This window comes from Aythya marila (genome assembly GCF_965140915.1).
Source record: "Aythya marila genome assembly, chromosome: 7".
Taxonomy (NCBI): Eukaryota; Metazoa; Chordata; class Aves; order Anseriformes; family Anatidae; genus Aythya; species Aythya marila.
The window spans coordinates 21,219,207-21,237,053 of NC_139048.1; the positions used below are offsets into that span (position 1 = coordinate 21,219,207).

General features: G+C 42.2%; 1 protein-coding gene across 1 annotated transcript in view; it reads right to left on the bottom strand.

The window, feature by feature from the left end:
• The window catches only part of USP54 (ubiquitin specific peptidase 54), a 67,267-nt gene extending 52,374 nt beyond the window's left edge, over positions 1–14,893 (bottom strand). Inside the window, exon 1 of the mRNA XM_082765017.1 lies at positions 14,747–14,893. The gene's annotated coding sequence lies outside the window, so the exon portion shown is untranslated. The remainder of the gene's footprint in view (positions 1–14,746) is intronic.
• Positions 14,894–17,847: the final 2,954 nt, after the last annotated feature.

The window sequence follows — 17,847 nt, forward strand, 5'->3', positions numbered from 1 at the left end:
TACTTGCAATAGGTGCAGCGCTAAGCCTGAGCTGCAAGAGCCAGGAGCGCGATGCTCTGGGAATGGGCTGAGGTAGGCAGACTCGGTGCTAACTCACAGAAAGTCCCTGAGCCAAGCACTCTGCCATCCCCTTTCCACAGCACCTATGGGAAGATGGAAAACACAATCCACAAGACATCCCAGAAGCACAGGCGTGAATAAATACTCATGAATTTGAATTCAAGATTCTGCTCTCAAACTGAGCTATAAGTCTTCAAACCAAAATGTCCGGTTATTACAAAGTGCATACATTTTTCTACTGGTTTTTATTGTTGTGGGACCAGAATCAAATTAGCAGCTTTGTATTCTGCCTGTCATCACAAGAGGAGTATTGCAAGCTGGCAGGACTCTTGCAGTAATCACACAAGCTTCTTACATTTATACAAGGCTTAGCAGAACTGACTTCTTAGACTACCTTCCCTGTGGTCTTTCACAGGGAGAAGTTCAGCCTGCTCATTTAGCTAGATGGCTGTTGCAGAGCTAAGCGAATAAGCAGGAAGCCTGTAATCAGGTAACCACCCAGTTAGGACAGAACCACATCTCTGGAGATTAATGGCAGTGTCACACTTGACCAAACACTATAAACTTACCAACGCTACAGAAGAGCTACAAAATGGAAGCCTAATTAGTCCGAAATATATGTATGACAATATTCATAAGGATCCTCTGTTCTACCATGAAAATCACAAAAAGGATAGCAAAAAGCAGGAAAAAAAAAGAACTTAAGGAAAAGAGCAATCATCGCTATTAAAATATTCTGCTTTGCTTTCACCACCGACACAGCCACCACCAGAAAAAAAGCTAAGCCTCTTGTATTTTCAACTCACAATAGATAATTAAAAAAAAAAAAAACACAAAAAAAAACACACTAACAAACCACCAGTGGTTTGTAAGGGAACGGAAGGGCACTGCCACACAAGCTTGTCCGCAGGCGGAGGTGTTCTCCAAACACGCTACTTCTCCCTGATATTGTGTGAGCTTGAAAACGATCCCAACCACAAAACTAAAGAAAAACAAATTTACTCTCTGAAATGAAATCACAAGAACACAATGATACACACAACGTGCTTCAGAGAACTGAATAGTTAAGCGAGAAGAAAATACTTTCATGTATTATTTCTGATTAAAGAAGTTTTTGAGCAAAACTGTTCTCCTACGAAAGACAAAAGAAAAGCTTTTTAATAGGACAAGGAAAACCCCTGTAATTCAACTGCTAATGAGGTTTCCCAGCTTTCTCCAGCATTTTAATAATAGGTCACAACAAGTGCAGCTCCATATAGCTCTTACATTATAAATGAAAGTTCCTCAAAACCTGTAGCTCCGTGTGGCATACTGGCATGACCCCAAGCAAGTGAGTTTGAAGTAAAGAAGAACGGCATTATCAGATCTGAGGAAACTGTTCCTACACAAAACAGATGATTCTCATTGCTGGAAACTTTACTAGTCCAGAAATATGACCAAAACAAGAGTGCCAAATGCAAAAACATAAACGATGCTCTTGGTTCATTACTCAAAATGTTATCTTAGAGACACAGTGAATGGACGCAGACAGCCTAAAAGCTTCTAATGCACTTGAGTTGTGTTTATCATATGAAGAACACTATTCACTGGAATAAAGCACAAAAGTAATCCAGCCAGCATGATTAAGTAAAGCTAACTAGATCCCTGAAAAGTTGCACAGACATAATAGAATTGTTATAATAAAGCGTAAATCATTTATAAAGATTATATAGCTAGAAAACAGAAGCTTATCATTCTAGATTCTCCCTCAAATTCATCTAGCTTCCATGCTGTTGGGAAGACCTTCCTTGGGGAGGGAGGGAGGGCTCCCAGACAGCAGCAGGCTCACAGAGAAGAGCAGCACATGGGAGCAGCACTCATGTCACCTCTCCAGCAGTCCACCCCCGGAGCAGTGCTGGCCACAGCTCAGCATGTACCTATGGCCTGAAGAAACCTGATGGTCTGTCCTTGGGACAGCAGGGCACAGAGCTCTCACATATGTGAGAACGAAGAGTTCAGGTCCCAATTCGTTCTTATATTTATTTGCACATCACACAAACGTAGCATCTCAAGTTGTATCCTTCCTTCTCTGGTGTGGTCCCACTATTCTACTTCGCTTTAAGGCAAAAAAATAAAAAATAAAAAAAAATGCCGCATTCCTCTTACTTCAGCTTCATCTCTCCATACGTTTTAGGCTCCTGCTCGATGAATCATTCCAGGCACAAGGCTGAATTCAAACAGCCAAATTAGGAAAGGAGACGCTTCCATTTAGTTCTAGGTACAGCTGAAGCCACCAATTAAGTATTTATCACACTTAGATAAGAGCAGAGGTCCAGAACTTATTTTTAGTGACTTGTGTTTCTACATTGGTGTTTTCAGAAAAGAATGTGTTCCCCACCCCTGTGATCCTACCACCTTTTCAGGCAGTAGAGACCACATAACTCATGTTGAGAATAAATTGTCCTTTCACATACTGAAAACAACTATGAAAGCATAAACAGATGAGAAATGGCTTGGAAATCCCCTATTTTAATAGTTTTCATAACACAGAAGAGAATTGTCCAAGATTATGCATTTCAGTGGGAGCTCTCACGCAGCTGGCTCCCAGCAGGTCCCCTTTCAGCGCAGACGCAGAGGAACAGCCCCCTGTCCCCTGCCCCATCCCAAGGCTCGAGGGGGAGCGCCCTCACAACCAGAGGCTCAGCAACTTTCTCTGTGTGACTGAAACAATGCAAGTAATGGCTAATTTCTACATGAATTATATTATATTTAATCGCAGAGCTCAACAACATGAAGACCTTCATTGACAGTTCAGACCTCCCTAAATACCCAGCTTGGTATCTCAGTCTATGCTCAATCTTGAAGGTGATGAGATAAAAGAGGGATAGAATGAGTACTCACTACATAATAGCCATAAGACTAGATGAAGTAAAGAGTGAGCAGTGCAGAGATCTTAATATCCCTGAGAAGAGCCAGCTGCCTCAGTACCAGAGGAGATCACATCCTCTGGAGAGCCTCTTCTCTTTCTGAGAACTATAGCTAGCTGGAAATACTGGGCAGATCTCTCTGTGCACCTAGAAGATATACTGTAGCTACTGAAAAGTACAATCATTTCCATTCATCTCCATCCCCAAGAAGTTTCTGATAGCACAAATGGGACAACAAAGAAAAATCTTTCTGCTTTATGCATGCTTTTTCCTCAGTCTTGATTGCTGTGCTGGGAGAAAGAGGAAAAATGCCTGCAATGCTTTTGCTGTCAAGCTTACACCCATTTTTTAGTCTTCCGCTTAAACGGGTAACTTAATTACAAGGCTTTACCTTACTTCTGCCTACAGGGTGGAACTGGGAGCTGACAGCACAGCTGATGCCCACGACATACTCACACGGGTCTTTCTTATCTTTCATTCTGCTGTTGCACAATTCCTCGTCTGCAAAGCATTGTGAAGGTATGACAAAGCTCTGAGTATCAGCTGGCTCCCAGGAACCACATCAGAAAACACATCGGGAGTTTCTGTGAAGTTCAGATGAGTGTTCCTTTAGACACCAGGGAAGTGGTTCACTTACCAGATACACAGCAATTACCCAGATGCTAGGCTACAATTTGCTAGTAAATGCCATCAACGTGATCTCCAAGTAAAGATAAAAAACGAAATTCCCCCAGACTCAAAGCTGGGCTCTGTTACAGCGTGAGGGCATGACGAGCCACGACAAACACGGCAGGTTTCTCAGCAGACACAGGGAAAGCCGTTTCTCCAAGAGCCTGCCTCAAGATAATGGAAGCCAACGGGGAAGGGTCTCAACAGAACAGCGAGCAAACCAGGCTGCCCTATGGTCTTGACAAAGACTGCAGTGATTTCAAGCACTACCACTTGTATTCATACAGCCTACGAACCACTAGAAGAAACTGCAGGCAGGACACTGAAAGGGCCCAAGCTTCTTGGGATTACCACTCCCTGAAGCAGAAGCGTTGGCATTTCTGCACTGCAATACAGCTTAATATTTCTACAGAGAGAGAAAACTGAGTGCTCTTTTTAAACGAGGAAATATATTCTTGTACTGACTTTCCAAACCAGCAGATAACAGGAAAAAACAAACCCACTCCATGTTCCTGTTAACAACTGAGACCAACAAGGGGTGTGGAGAGACCAAGTGCTGCAGAAACACCCAAAAGTGAGACTCTGCAAGCTGCTGAGGTCAAGCACAGCTTTACATTGCATAAAGGTGGTTTAATCTTTGCAGCAAGCGTAAGTGCTTGCCAGCATTTTATAAAATTATAGTGGACTGTGTCTTAATACAGTCTAATGAAACACTGTGAACACTCATCTAATCCGAACCATTTGATTTTAAGCCCAACAGTCAGCCAAACCTCTTTGAAGAGCATCTCTCTCTGTTAAAAAAAAAAAAAAAAGTGGCAGAAAGCCATGGGCTTTGAACTGCAGACAGCTCAGTGATGGTGGAGGGCTGGAAATCTCCCCCTGCTGTAGCTCAAAGGGAGCTATCCTCTGCTCATCCCCAGCTGCCTGGGGATGCTTCTGCAGGGTTACAGAGGCTCAGTGGTCATTTCTGCAGCCCTTCCTGGAATTAGTACATCAGCTGAGAAACATCTATCTTCTGTTCAAACCTGGGAACATGCAGACTTCTGTTCAAAACAGGGAAAAAGTATGTATCTATCCCATATAGCTACAGAGAGAAAAGTAGGGTAGCCAGGTCCAGACTTCCATAAAGTAGTTAACTGGACGCAAAGTATCAGCTGGCTCTCAAACAATTGGAAAAGCCATTAAAAACCTTCCAGTAAAGACCTGGCAACCATTAAAAGGCATACTGCAATAAAAAAGGTATTCAGAGCTGTGGGTTTATTTATAAAAACCAGTATCACAGCCTTTTCTGATCACACACAACTTCACCTGCAAGATGATCTAGAAGTTTCAGGACCACCTCTCTTGTTAGAGACTGCAGTTTTTAGGAACACAATGTGGGATAATTGAACAATAAAGGGCTTCTGTTGGAAGACAAACAACAAGAGATGTGAGGTCATAACCAGAGACGCAAAGGCCACGTTATTTACTTTGTGTGGGCTTATTGCCAAAACACACTTCACTCCCCAGATAAAACCTTTACTCATATCAAAAACACTATATTAATAACCAGTGATCTCATGCATCACAGGACTTCCAGCACATGCGTTTGCTGCAGAGCCGATGGGAATGGAGGCAGGCGGATCCCAGCTTGGTGTCCTCCCCCCCCAGCCCCTTGGGAAGCATCTTGCCCCCCCCTTTCTCTTATGCAACCCAAAGGAGCTGTTATCTCAACAGCTTTTCTCTGACACTTGAAGTGGGAAGGAACAGACATAGGTAGGAAAGTCATCTAGCCAGAAGTAAACCCAAAGAATTTCAAAATAAGACTCCAGAATAATTTGCATTCCCTTCAGATCCTCACTCCACAGTTGCCCAGCTCTTTAAGACTGCTGCACAGGGTAAGAAAAGGAGGCATCTGAATACAACTGCGTGGAAGAGGATTTCTGAAGTACTTTCCCTAAGTTTCATATCACCTAAATAAATACTCCCCAAAGATTATATTTTTTTAAAAAAGCCCTATATTATCCATGTTAGACTTGGTGCTGGACGTTTCATAACGGGAAGGGGAGAGTGAAACCAGCTTCTCATCCCACTCCATATGGAATCTGGGGAGTTAGGATAAGCAGGGAAAATGCAGCAGCTTCAAATGTTATGCAAGTGCTCAAAAATCAGTAAAACATCACCGTTCAATCCTGTCTAACATAGAAAATGATGACAAATAGGAACAGGACAGCTGTCAACCATATGGTGAAATGGAAAGTTCGGGTTTTATTCTAGCGGATGCCCAGACGGCCTCCTGCTCCCAGTTATTTCCCTCCTAAAACTTTACCTAGGCTTTCCAAGGGGGAGCTCCAAGACTAATTCAGTATTTAATTCAAACTCCAGGTACAGTAATTTTCTTTGCAAAATTCTGCGTTTTACAGCCATATGCCTGAGCAACAAGATTTCAAAGCTTTGTCTTTTGGCACCTTTATTCACAAGTAAATAATCTCATCCTTCTTCCAATAATACTACTGACCCAGGAAAACAATTGTTTTCTACTTTGACCTGCAAATTCTAGCTTGAGAATGACCAAAGTGTGCCTACAATAGCATTCAGTAACACAAGGCTTCATGACTGAGAACTTAAAATCTTAAAGCCCTGCTGCCACTCTTTTCCTGACCTTGCAGACTTTTCCTGTTAAGCAGCACCACAAAAATTTGCAGAAAAAAAAAAAACACCTCAGCCTCTTCTAGAGCAGCCACCATGCTATAACTATGAGTTCTCCTGTCAATCTTCATACCCCTTTCCTTCCTTAAAGGAAAAGTCAGTAGCTATCAATCCTAAATCGTGTGCTGTTCACATTACAGCACCACAAATCCCTCTATTTCACTAACCTGTTTCATTATACCTCTATTCCAGTAATGTTTGAAAGAGCTGAATGCCTTAATACATATACATCCACACAGAATAACCAACACAGGTAAGCAAGGTACGTACTTCCCAGGGAAAGAGGCAAACAGAAAAACTCCAGCACCACCAGCAGCTGAATTTCAAAGGAAAGAGAGCACAAAATAAGCAAATGCATGAACATGCAGAGAGCAGCAACAGACTTTGACCAGGCAGATGGACAGCCTTTGGGTGGAAATTAGTCTTTGCAGTGATGTATTAAGAACCTCAAAGTTAAACACTGCAAGGCACTGACTTCCCCAGGTAGTATTCAAGGGCAAAAAGACCCCCAGGGAAGAAAACAGCTTGCTCTGTACAGAGGCACAATGGACTTTTTGACACCACTGCCTACTGAGGACATCTCCAGAGGGCAGGCAGACACGATGCCCACCTCTGTCACGATTAACAGCTGGGGGCCAGACAGCACACTTTACAGTAAATGCATTTAGGAAATTACTCCCTATTTTTTCTTAAGCTCAGGATAGTTTGGGATATTAAAGTAATACTTATTCTCAACCTATTAGATAAAACACAAAATGCAGTGAATCATCCCACCATCAGCACTTATCAGGATGGCTTCTAACACTCACTTTCTTGCTGGACTGGTAACATACTAAGGTGCCAAACTGAAGCAGTTCAGAGGAATTCATGAAGACAAAGCATAAGCAGAGCAAAGAAAAAGAACAGCAGTTTAAGGTGTTTATGCCTTGTTCCAGTATTAAACATTTAAATCTTTTTCCCTGCCTTGCTAAAACTGACAAGCAGAAGCGCTCCCGCACTGCGGAGCATTGCATGGATTAGTAGTTCTACATAGCTACAAAACAATGCACCCAGCATCCACAATATGCTGCTTTTTCCTCTTTTTTAAGCAGTCATCTGTGCTGTAGAACTATAAATAACACTTGAGCAGAATCACGAGTGTGCATGCACATGCATAAGCACTTAATCTTAACTTGGTTTTAAGATCATTATTTGTTAGTTTAGAGAAATAAGCATAACTAACAATAGAGAAATTCAATTTTGCTTGATTTCGCTTTATAAATGGAAGCATTTTTCTGCAAAAAAATCACCAAAACCTTCAGAACCTGGATAGGAAGAACACCTGAATGGATCACAAGAAAAAACTTTTAATGAATCAGAACATCCCATCTCCTGGTGGCAATTAACATATGGGAAAAGTACAGCAAACAAACAGGTTGGGGGGAAACATACTCCTGTACCTTACCAGCAGTCTGGAACAGGCAAAGAGAGGGAGTAATCAAAGACTGATTCACTGTTTTGTATCAAAGTAGGAGACCTGATTCACTGTTTTCTGTAAACTAGCAAAATAACACATCTGATTGATGGATTTACAGAGGAAAAGACACTTTTTGCAAGCTAGTGACTTTTTCCTTTTGTAAATAGGAAGCAAATAGACATAACCAGCCTCCAAACTTCACATTCAGAACTCCCACACAGGGCTCTGGTCTCCCCCTAGCAAACAGAGCATTTGCAATACATTGCCACAGCCTGTCTCCAAGGCCTTTGCACCCCAGGATTAGGCCTAACTGCCCGGCTCTCTGCCCCCTGAGCAGACAGTCATGGACATGTGGTGCCTCTCTTCAGCTGCAGCCCTGCCTGTTACTGTCTCAAAGCAAGCGCCCACTTTGCACAGATCTGTTTTAAAGCAGAGGATAAGTGACAAATGAATGCACAACAGCCCTGAACTCACAGCTAAATGCAGACAAAGTCATGCAATTATACCCACAAACTCGGAAAAGGAGCCCCGATGCACAACTATGTCCAATACCAGGAATTTTTCTCTCATTAAGAAGCCCTACAAATAAGCAATTTATTTTGCCTAAATTCTGATATTCTATTAATTTAAATAATAGATTGCTAATAAACTGGTCAATAGAAACAGACCTAAGCATTCTTAGTATAAATCTTCTCATCTATAAACATAATCATAACACATTTAAAATATGACCATTCTGCTAATGAAAGACAATTTGGCCGATAATACCTACAGCAGTTTCCTCTTGTAAAAAAACATTTTTATGCTGGTATAAGACATTCTGACAGATATAGTAAAATAAATATTTGGAAGACAAAACGCACCAGCATCTATTTCTCAAGCAGTTGTAAAAAAAATAGAAAAAAACAACGCAAAATAAAACGAACCACACAAAGCTTCAAATCCAGTTTAACGTACTTCATTGTGTGAAATTCGCAGTAGATGACTAAAACACAGGCAAATTATGTTCTTTGACTTTCATATATAGCATATTAGTCAGAAATACATTCCACAAACTAAAATATTGCATAATATGAATAGCACACATTGATGGAGGTTTTATGAGTGCAAAGCAGATTATATCTTATAAACAAGATTTCTGACACACAACTCCTTTATTTTATGTTAGAACTGGAAGCAAGGTAACGCTGTAAGATTTCCAAACAAACTTTTACACAACTCCAACCTCCTTCAATGGAAAATCTGAATTCAGGTTTCTAGTATATTTATTTTTAAGATCATCTGTACTATCCTTACCAGATGCTACTACTACGCAACTACTTCCATGCAGATTTTAAAAACTTATACAACTCTTCCCTTGTAGATTCTAACATCTTTAAATCTTGTGATCTGCTGGGGGGGGGGGGGGGGGGGGGGAAGAAAAAAAAGCATCTGTTCATTCTCTAAAACACAAAAACCATGAGAAAATTACCTTGCATCAAATACAGACTCATGAAGATGTTATTTTTTTCATTTTGAAAGATTATTTCATCTTTACCAGAGAAATACTGTGACACTACCAAATGCAAAAGGGATTATTCTGTGTCCTGCTGTGGCCTGGAGAGATCCACAAAGCATGAAAGAGACTCTTGTAAAATACAAGCAGGCTCTGTCCTAATGGATCACAGAAGCAGAAGCTGTGCAAATGCACTATAACACAAGCTGAACAGACTAGTTGGGTGTTGGGGTAAGGAAAAGAAGAATGATGTCAACAGCTTTGATTTATTTTTGCTCTGCCTGGCAACGAAATGACACTGCTGAGTGGCACCAGAAGCTCTCTACAAAAAACCAGAAAGGGCTCAAGAGGAGGTAGATACCACAAAAGGAATCTCTGCACATTATTTGTGGATTGCACACTGGTAGAAGAAAATGAGGAGGCAATTTAAAAAGTTCCTGCATTTGCAATTAAAAGACAACCGGTAAATATAAAATTAAAACAATTCTCTGAGTGCCCTTAGAAGTTATACTTTTAGCCAACCAATAGGTGTGGAAAGATACCCTTAAATAACTTTGTTATTGTTATTTTAAAACACAATGAGAAAGAACAAGCTTGAGGATACATTACGTGCCCCCATACAAAAAAGTGAGGCCTGGCCCTACAGGCCTGAAAAGTACTCAGGAAACAAGTTTTTAAGCCACTGAATTCAACGCTGAAAGAGGAGCTAGAGGAAACTGCAGCCTTGCTGAACTTCAGGCAAGATTTCAACCTGGACTACAAACAAAAGGATGCTAACCTTAAGAGTTACAGTTTAACTTCTTTCAGCAGAGGTTAGACCATTTCAGTGCTGCTACAGTGTGTTTTCGTTTCTTTGTTTTTTGGTGAAAGCAGTTACTTCTGTTACATCCTCAGACTGATCCCACACTAACCCATGAAATCACTTTGAAAATAAAACACCCCTGGCTGAAACCCCCTAACTTTCCAGCAACCACTCTCCTCACTGCAAAGTTAAGCAGAGAGGATTACACAGTTTCTTAGTGCACCCCCGAATGGGTGAAATGCAGGAAGCACAGAGCTTTAAACTGTGTTACTCCATGTGCTGGGTTCATCTTTTATTTCCCCTGTAGAGTGATGTACCCAGCCTAAACTGGCATCTCATTCCTTCAGAGTACCCCAGGGAACGAGATGCTTTGGGGAAAGGGCTCAGGCAAGACACGACAGCAGCTCCAAGGGCTCTTCCGCTCCACCACACACAGCAAGGGATGGGGACGTGTCTGGTCTCGGGATGACACAGTTTTATGTAAGTGTTCACTTTCTTGCTTCTAACTGTGCCTGTGATCCTTTAAGATATGGCTGTGCCATGCAGCTCCCTTAGGGGCAGGGACAGAGCCCCGTCCTGCCTTGTCCCCCTGGGAGAGGTACCAAGGATGCTCAGAGGAGAGGGGCTTCCAGAGGCTGCAGGTACCACAGGGCAGAGAGATGCCTGGGCTGGCCTCCGACATAGCACAGCATTTCTTAGACATATGGGGCTATTCAGGGACTGACAGACCGGGATATAGAGCCAGTGGGCAACAAGAAAGTTATATACAACAAGCACAGCTCTGTTTTACTCCCCGTAGTTCCCTAGAATTTTCTCTTTTAAAAAAGCTAAATTTCTATTTCTTACTTACATAAAACTTGGCTTGGTCAATCTTAAAATACTTCTGGGGATTCCCCACAGAAGGCTTGGGCCCGTCAAACCTGTGGAGGGCTCCACGTGCTGCTACAGCTGCCCATGGTGGTCCCTGGGGCTCGCTGCGGCCCACAGCAGCCCCACGGCCTGCAGCTGGCACGGGGCGCAGCCTTCTCCTTCCAGTCACAACTGTACCAACAGCTCAGCCTCACGTTGCCCACACCTACTCTTGCCAAATCCTGTTAAGACAAGACCCGTCAATACGCTCCAGGACCAGGTCTCCAAGCATTGTAACCCGCACAATGCAACTCGGTTTCCCCACAGGTCCCCAGACAATACGCTGGCAAGAGGAAAAGCTGCTGAGGGGACGAGGCTCTTGCACTTGCCAGAACAGGGTGTGAGGAAGATTAGCAACTTGATACAAAAACAAATGCAGATCCAGAACACCAGCAAGACAGCGAAAAGGCAAAAACAAATACTGCTCTGTTACAAGCCCTCTCCCTCAGAATAACCAGCCTTCACAGAACAATCACCTGACATCTGGAAAAGCAACATCACTAAAAGCTACCCTTATCACAGAGTTAGCACACCATGATGGTATTTTCAGTCACCACATCACACCACAATAAGTGCTGTGTTGAGAAATCGCAACTGCTAAATTCTCCTTCAATACTAGAAGAAAGCATTCACACGCACTGTTACTTAACATTATTCTTGCTGTGCATTGCTTCACCAGCATTACAACATATCCCGCTTCCTTATGCACACCTGTAAGGGAGACAGGAAAAAACACAAATATTCTATCCAGATTAAGAGCCTGTGCATCCTTCCTCTGTGATTAATAAGTCATACACACATATGCATGCACACGCAGAGCCAAGTGGCTGACCTGGAAAACTCTTACACTTCTGGCCAAGCAAGCCTAAAGTCAATCCATTTGAAGTTAAACTACTCTGAGCTTGATCCAAAATGTGCGATGTCGGGTACATTCTGTCTGCTAGCCTAGAAAGAAATCCTTCTGTCTTTTTAGCACTCATTTCTTCCCAGTCCCCTCAAGTTCCCCAGTTCCAATATACTGTGGTGACCCAGGCACTCACCGACAGGAATTGAAATATACGCCCTCTTCTGCAACCAAGTACATTATAAACTTGAAGAAAACTTGTGGAAGTATACATGTATTAATTCATCAATTAGAAGATTGTTATTGTGATTCAAAACATCAGAACATGAAAAGATGCAACTGGAAAATGGGTGAAATGCCATGGCTGTGACACATTGTTCCTTGGGAGAAGTAATCTCTTCCCAGAGCTCACATCTGTGACAACTCCCAGGAGTTAACAGCAACTGATTAACATCACTTGGCTCTTGGTAGAGCTGAGAACTGTGCCATACTGAAAAATTTTCCCACATATGCATTTGTTCCAGCTCTCTTCATTTTGCTTCCTGATTACTGAAGAAACCTACTCTTTTTTTCTTGCATAAAAGTAGTTTCCTTCTGTTTATATCTGTTCAGATGTGCAGTAAGAGTACAGTTTTCTCCATCGCACTGCTCTGACTATATTGCAGTATTCCCCCTTCCTACAGTACGCCACTCCCTGCATTCACTTCTAAGGGCCTTTGCATCTAACATAATCTTGACTTCTCAATTTTTAAGAGCATGATTAAATCCTGCCCCCATATTTGATGATGCCAGCCTTCACTAGCCATTTGTTAGACATTAAAAGCAAGTGCTTCTGTTTTCCCTCCCCCGGAGAAGATGGAAACATACCAAAAACATCTACAAAGCTATTCTGTTATCCTCCAAATCATTCCTTTCCTGCCAAGCATAGAAAAGCTCAGCAGTTAGGCAGCAGGTGTGCCAAAGCCATTGTTCATCCTGACAGCCACCACAGTCTGTTTCCTTTACTTCTCTAGCTGTTTATCATGTTTCTCTGGCCTTGCAGTGGGAACTCTCTAAGCTGGAATCAGCCTGTTCTGTTAGGCACCTAAATCAGAGACTTGAGCCTGTAGGTGTAACTACACTACAAATGAAGACAAAAAACATAAGACACTATGTCCAGAATGCTTTTCCATTAAAGCAAGAGATTCTTGAACTGAAAATGTGTTGGGTTTTGGTGTTTTCTTTCAAGGAAAAGGCATAATTAGCAATGACAATGTTCCTAAGGCTTCTGTAACTCCCATGAAGTCCAACTTGCTAGGAAGAAATACCCACTGAACTTTCTAATAATGCAGATGAATGCAAGCAGCTCCCTGATGTGCTTCAGTCTGCAAACCGTCAGATGGGCTGGCCTCTGTCCTTTCAGGCTAATTCCACATTCAGCAGCTCATCACACAAGGGAAATCTGATCTTGTATCAAACGCAAGTTCATGCTTGTCTTCCTGTACAATTAGCCAGAGGTGGTGATACAGCGTTCTTGCTATCTGTGGGAGGACAGACGATTTCTGGGGGTAACATTTTCTATGGACAAATGAACCAGAAATCTCACTGCCACTAAAGCAGGGAGGACACTTCCCTCTCCACCACAGAGCTCATGGGCAGGCAGGCCACATCCCTGCCCTCTAGATCACAAGAGCAAATTCAGCTCAGAAAATTAGCACTTTGAGGGGGATGGGAAAAGAGAAGGGCTTGCTTTATTTCCTGCAAGTTTAATGAGCTGAATTAACTTGCCAAGAAGTTGGAGCTGGGGACAAGGGAAGCGGGCAGTGTACAGGAGCGCGGGCTTCCACGCTCAGCTCCACATCAGCTCAGCCCACCCAACAGGGACCCACCTCGGCAGCTACAACCCATGTCAGGCATCCTAAAACATGTGGGGATTATAAAAAAAAAAAGTATTCCTTCAAAAAAAAGACTGGAATTTGTTTATTATAAAGAATGATGAGCAGTAGAAGTGATATATAGCTTTTTTTTCCTGTTCACCCCACCTCCAGTGACGGATTTTAGAACTGGATTTATCATTTGGTGGAATTAAAGCCTGTTTACTCTCACCAAATGTATGAAAATGGTTTGTGTATTCTCCAAATCTACAAATTTAAACAAAGATATATTTCATGCTGAAAGCTGCAGCAATGAGAAGTATGGAACAGTCATGGTAGAGCTCCAGAATTCACATAATAATTAGTATTTATTTTGGAAACGAGACACTTCCACAAAAGGCAGGGAATCAGGAAAGCTGCCAAAGCAAGTCCTTACTTTCACAAATCAACACATTAAAAATAATTTTAAAAGTCCTACCTACATTTAATACCTTATTTTATTACCAATTTTCTTTCAAACAGAATTCAAGCTAACAAGTAGTGGGAAACAAAACTGCATCCATATTATGAAAAAAGCAGGCTTAAGAGCTCCTGATTAGGCATAGTTATACTATAAAATAACAACCATAGGAAACAAATTGCCAATATCCCTTCCAGTTGTCACAAACGTTAAGGTGCAAAGAGATTTTGACTGGTTTCATCTTTGCATTTATTACGGATAGTACTAGTCAGCAGAAGCTCTGGTATAACCCAAGGCAGCTTACAGCTTCGGGAGTGCGTTTCAGACAAGCAATCTTGAGAACATACATAAAATGTACACATACGAAACAGCATTTAGGAAGTATGGCCTGAACGTTCAAAAGCAAATTAATGGCAAACTGAAGCAACGCTACTTCTTTGCATCTCAGAAATAAGACAGTCCACGCTGAAAAGCAGCATTTTCTACTTCTCAGTAGCATATATGGATGAGCATTCCTGTGAAACTCAGATGTAATCAGAAAAAGTAGTCACAACAGTGGCAACACTGAATTTAAACAACAGATTTCAAAATTAGGAAGACCTACCTTTAGAAGCCAGTTTCTATTGTGTAAACTCCACATCGGTATTGCAACAAAAGCTGGAGATCAGAGCAGGCTGAAAAAACTCTCAGAGGACATTCTACTGGAGTAACTGCTCTGAGTAATACTTACATGGAAAAATTATTTAAGGGAGGAGGAAAGAGCTAGAAGAGTGTGGGAGGGGACAACCTGCAGATTCAAACAATAGGAAGCTGTTAAAACATAAAAACCCAAGGGCCTCCGTCAACACAGGAAAGTCCCATTTGAAAAGCATTGCCCCCCCACTGCCACCTACCAGGCAGGCAGCTCTGCCAACAGAGATAAGACCAGAGCCTGCTTACTAACAATTCACTTTGGAAACAGGGCCATGAAAGAGGGAGGAAAGTTTTACAGCCCCCTTCATGAAAGAGATGTGGCTGGGAGGAGGCAGAAGAGACTGGGCTGTAATGGATTACTTCTACTTACAGCACCCTCTGCAAAGCAGGGCTCACCTCAACCGAGTGTGACAAGCAAACTGGCAAAGTTCCTGCAAATTGTTTAGTTAAACACGAAGGATGTTTTCTCATAGGAGGGGTTGATAACCAGGAGTGACATGAAGCCATTGAACAGAACAAACAAGAGGACTCAAAGATTGCATCAGCTTTGTTCCCTCAGTTTAGAGCACCGTGGTTCCAATGCAAACGTAAAATCAGTCTTTTAAAGAACAATTCTTGCAGGACAATTCCTGGAACCATCTCGTGTGTTTTAGAACTAATGATGTTAATCAAGAGAAAAAAAAAAAAAAAGGAAGCTTGTTCAGAAAATCAGCTTTCTATCCCAGAAACCTACCACAGGCTCAGTTACTTAAGCTCTGAATCAGCATTACATGATGATTCTCAAACTCTTACAGTGCAGCTCCTGGGACACTGATGCCATCCACATTCAGCATCCATTTTTACTTCTTACATGGTCACATGCACAGCGCAGATAAGAGGAGTTACAGTGCATATCCAAGAACAAAACAACTTAAAAGAAAACTTCGGTTATGTTACAAAAAAACAATGTACCCCATTGTCTTTCTGTCCTAGCACAATATAATGCTAACAAGCAGAATCAGATTGAAATACAGTAATGCCTTGGACCATAAGAGGTACTGAAGATACTATCCCCACCGGGACCATTTACCTAACAGAAACAAACAATGTAAAAAGGAAGCAGTTGGAATCCAATTCAGTCATTTCGCCTCAAAAACAATCCAGTCTTGCAGGATAGAATAGGCTGAGCCAAGTTTTAACTATGTCATTCCATAACGATGCAGGTTTGGTCAGATAAAAACAGGATTAAGAGCAAGAAAGGAAAAGTATGTGGCAAAGCACAATACTCTGAGCAGTGTTTTATCTTATGATACTTCTGTATACTCTTCTTACCCCCGGGTTTTAGATTTGCCCACACAAATCCCAAATCATTTTTGAAGCATCCTAATAGTGGCACAACTGTGAACAAAACCTAGTACAATATTCAATAATCACGCTGGGCTCAAAATATGTTCTACAGTTGCGTACGTCATGTTAACTCAATAGCACTTGTTCCTCAAACAGCTTGTTTCAAAGACGCCAAAACACTTAAAAGTACAGTTTACAATATCAACACAGACCTCTTCCAGCCAGAAATCCTCGTTTTCATCACGCAGGAAGAACAACTGACCCTCCCTGGTGTCTTGCACCATTACGTGGACCTGCAGGTTTCCTTACCAAGAGTCAGCTAGTCCATCTGCTTAAGCTGCATCGTGTCCAGGGCTCAGTGACCTTAAGTTGGCAAGCACCCTTGCAGAGAACACACTGGTCTCTATGTTCCCTTCTTCCTCCTTATCCTACAGGAGGAAGCATTTGCTTATGGCTACTCAGGCACACAGGGACCAGAGAGCCTCACATGGCTCCACTGATTTCCTCGCTGAGGCGATGTGGGCCAAAAAGCATGGCAGGAGCACCTAAATCTGTAATACCAAAGGATTTGCAGAACCAATCCATACAAATTTGTTTCAGCTTCAGTCTCCATCATTCCAGAACTCCATTCTCTGCTCCTCCTAAAATGTTTCAGGCGACCAGACATACTTGAGTAACAACTAGAAGTACGGATCAAACTGAGGACCTTTTCAAACACCCACTTTTACGCCATTTTAGACAGAAACTTGCAGTTACCCGTCTAAACAATATCTGGTTCTTCAATGTTTCAGTAACTAAAGAAAGCATGAGAAGTATTTCTAGAACCGGCCCCGCTTTCTGCTTCCGTCACACCTGAAACTCAAGCTTGACAAATCACGCAGCAGCAAGGAACAGGTAAGGCTTTTCCTGCTAAAACAAATCCCTCTGCATCAGGCAGAAAGCAGGACCTCACTCCCTACCGCCAGAGGCCAAAGAGTTGAGGCAGCAAGCAGGGTTCCACGCCCCACCAGAAGCCAAGGGACACTTCCCTCTCTGGAGTGCAAGAGCTCTGCCAAACACACCATCTAAGCATCTGACTCACTGCCACCAAACGAAGAAGGAATTCATAGCAATTACCGTATTTCTGCACAGAATAGGGGGAAAAAAAAAAAGTGTTCCCACTCTTCCAATGTCATTTCACTTAAATTAGGACAGTACAGCAACCCTCAAACAGCTCTAGTCAAGTATAGCAGACCCTAGGGCTATTAAGACCTGATAGCAATGCTGGCAATTATGCAGTCAACCACACAGTTGCCTCAGACTGAAATAAGGCAGGAAAACGAGCGAAGATAAAGCAACAGAAACAAGCACAGAGTCTCTCTCCCCATTCCCTGCTTTTCTGTTTGTTTTAAAGATCAATAAGCTGAGAAGCAAACATATTTGCAGACAACCCCATCTATTAAATGTGTGTGCCTGCAGCATCCATTCACAGTTGGCAAGATAAACAGATATTGTCTAAGAAAACGACAAAAGCGTATGTTAAAAAGAATATCTTTAGAAACAAGGTATAGATGACAGAGCTGCATGTGCTTTCATTTTGAATACTGAGAACAGTCCTCCTCCCAGCGTCTGCAAACTCACTGGATTTCAGCTCCCTTCTGCCACCACAGATCACATTGCTTCCTACCAAGCAAAGACGACGCTAGC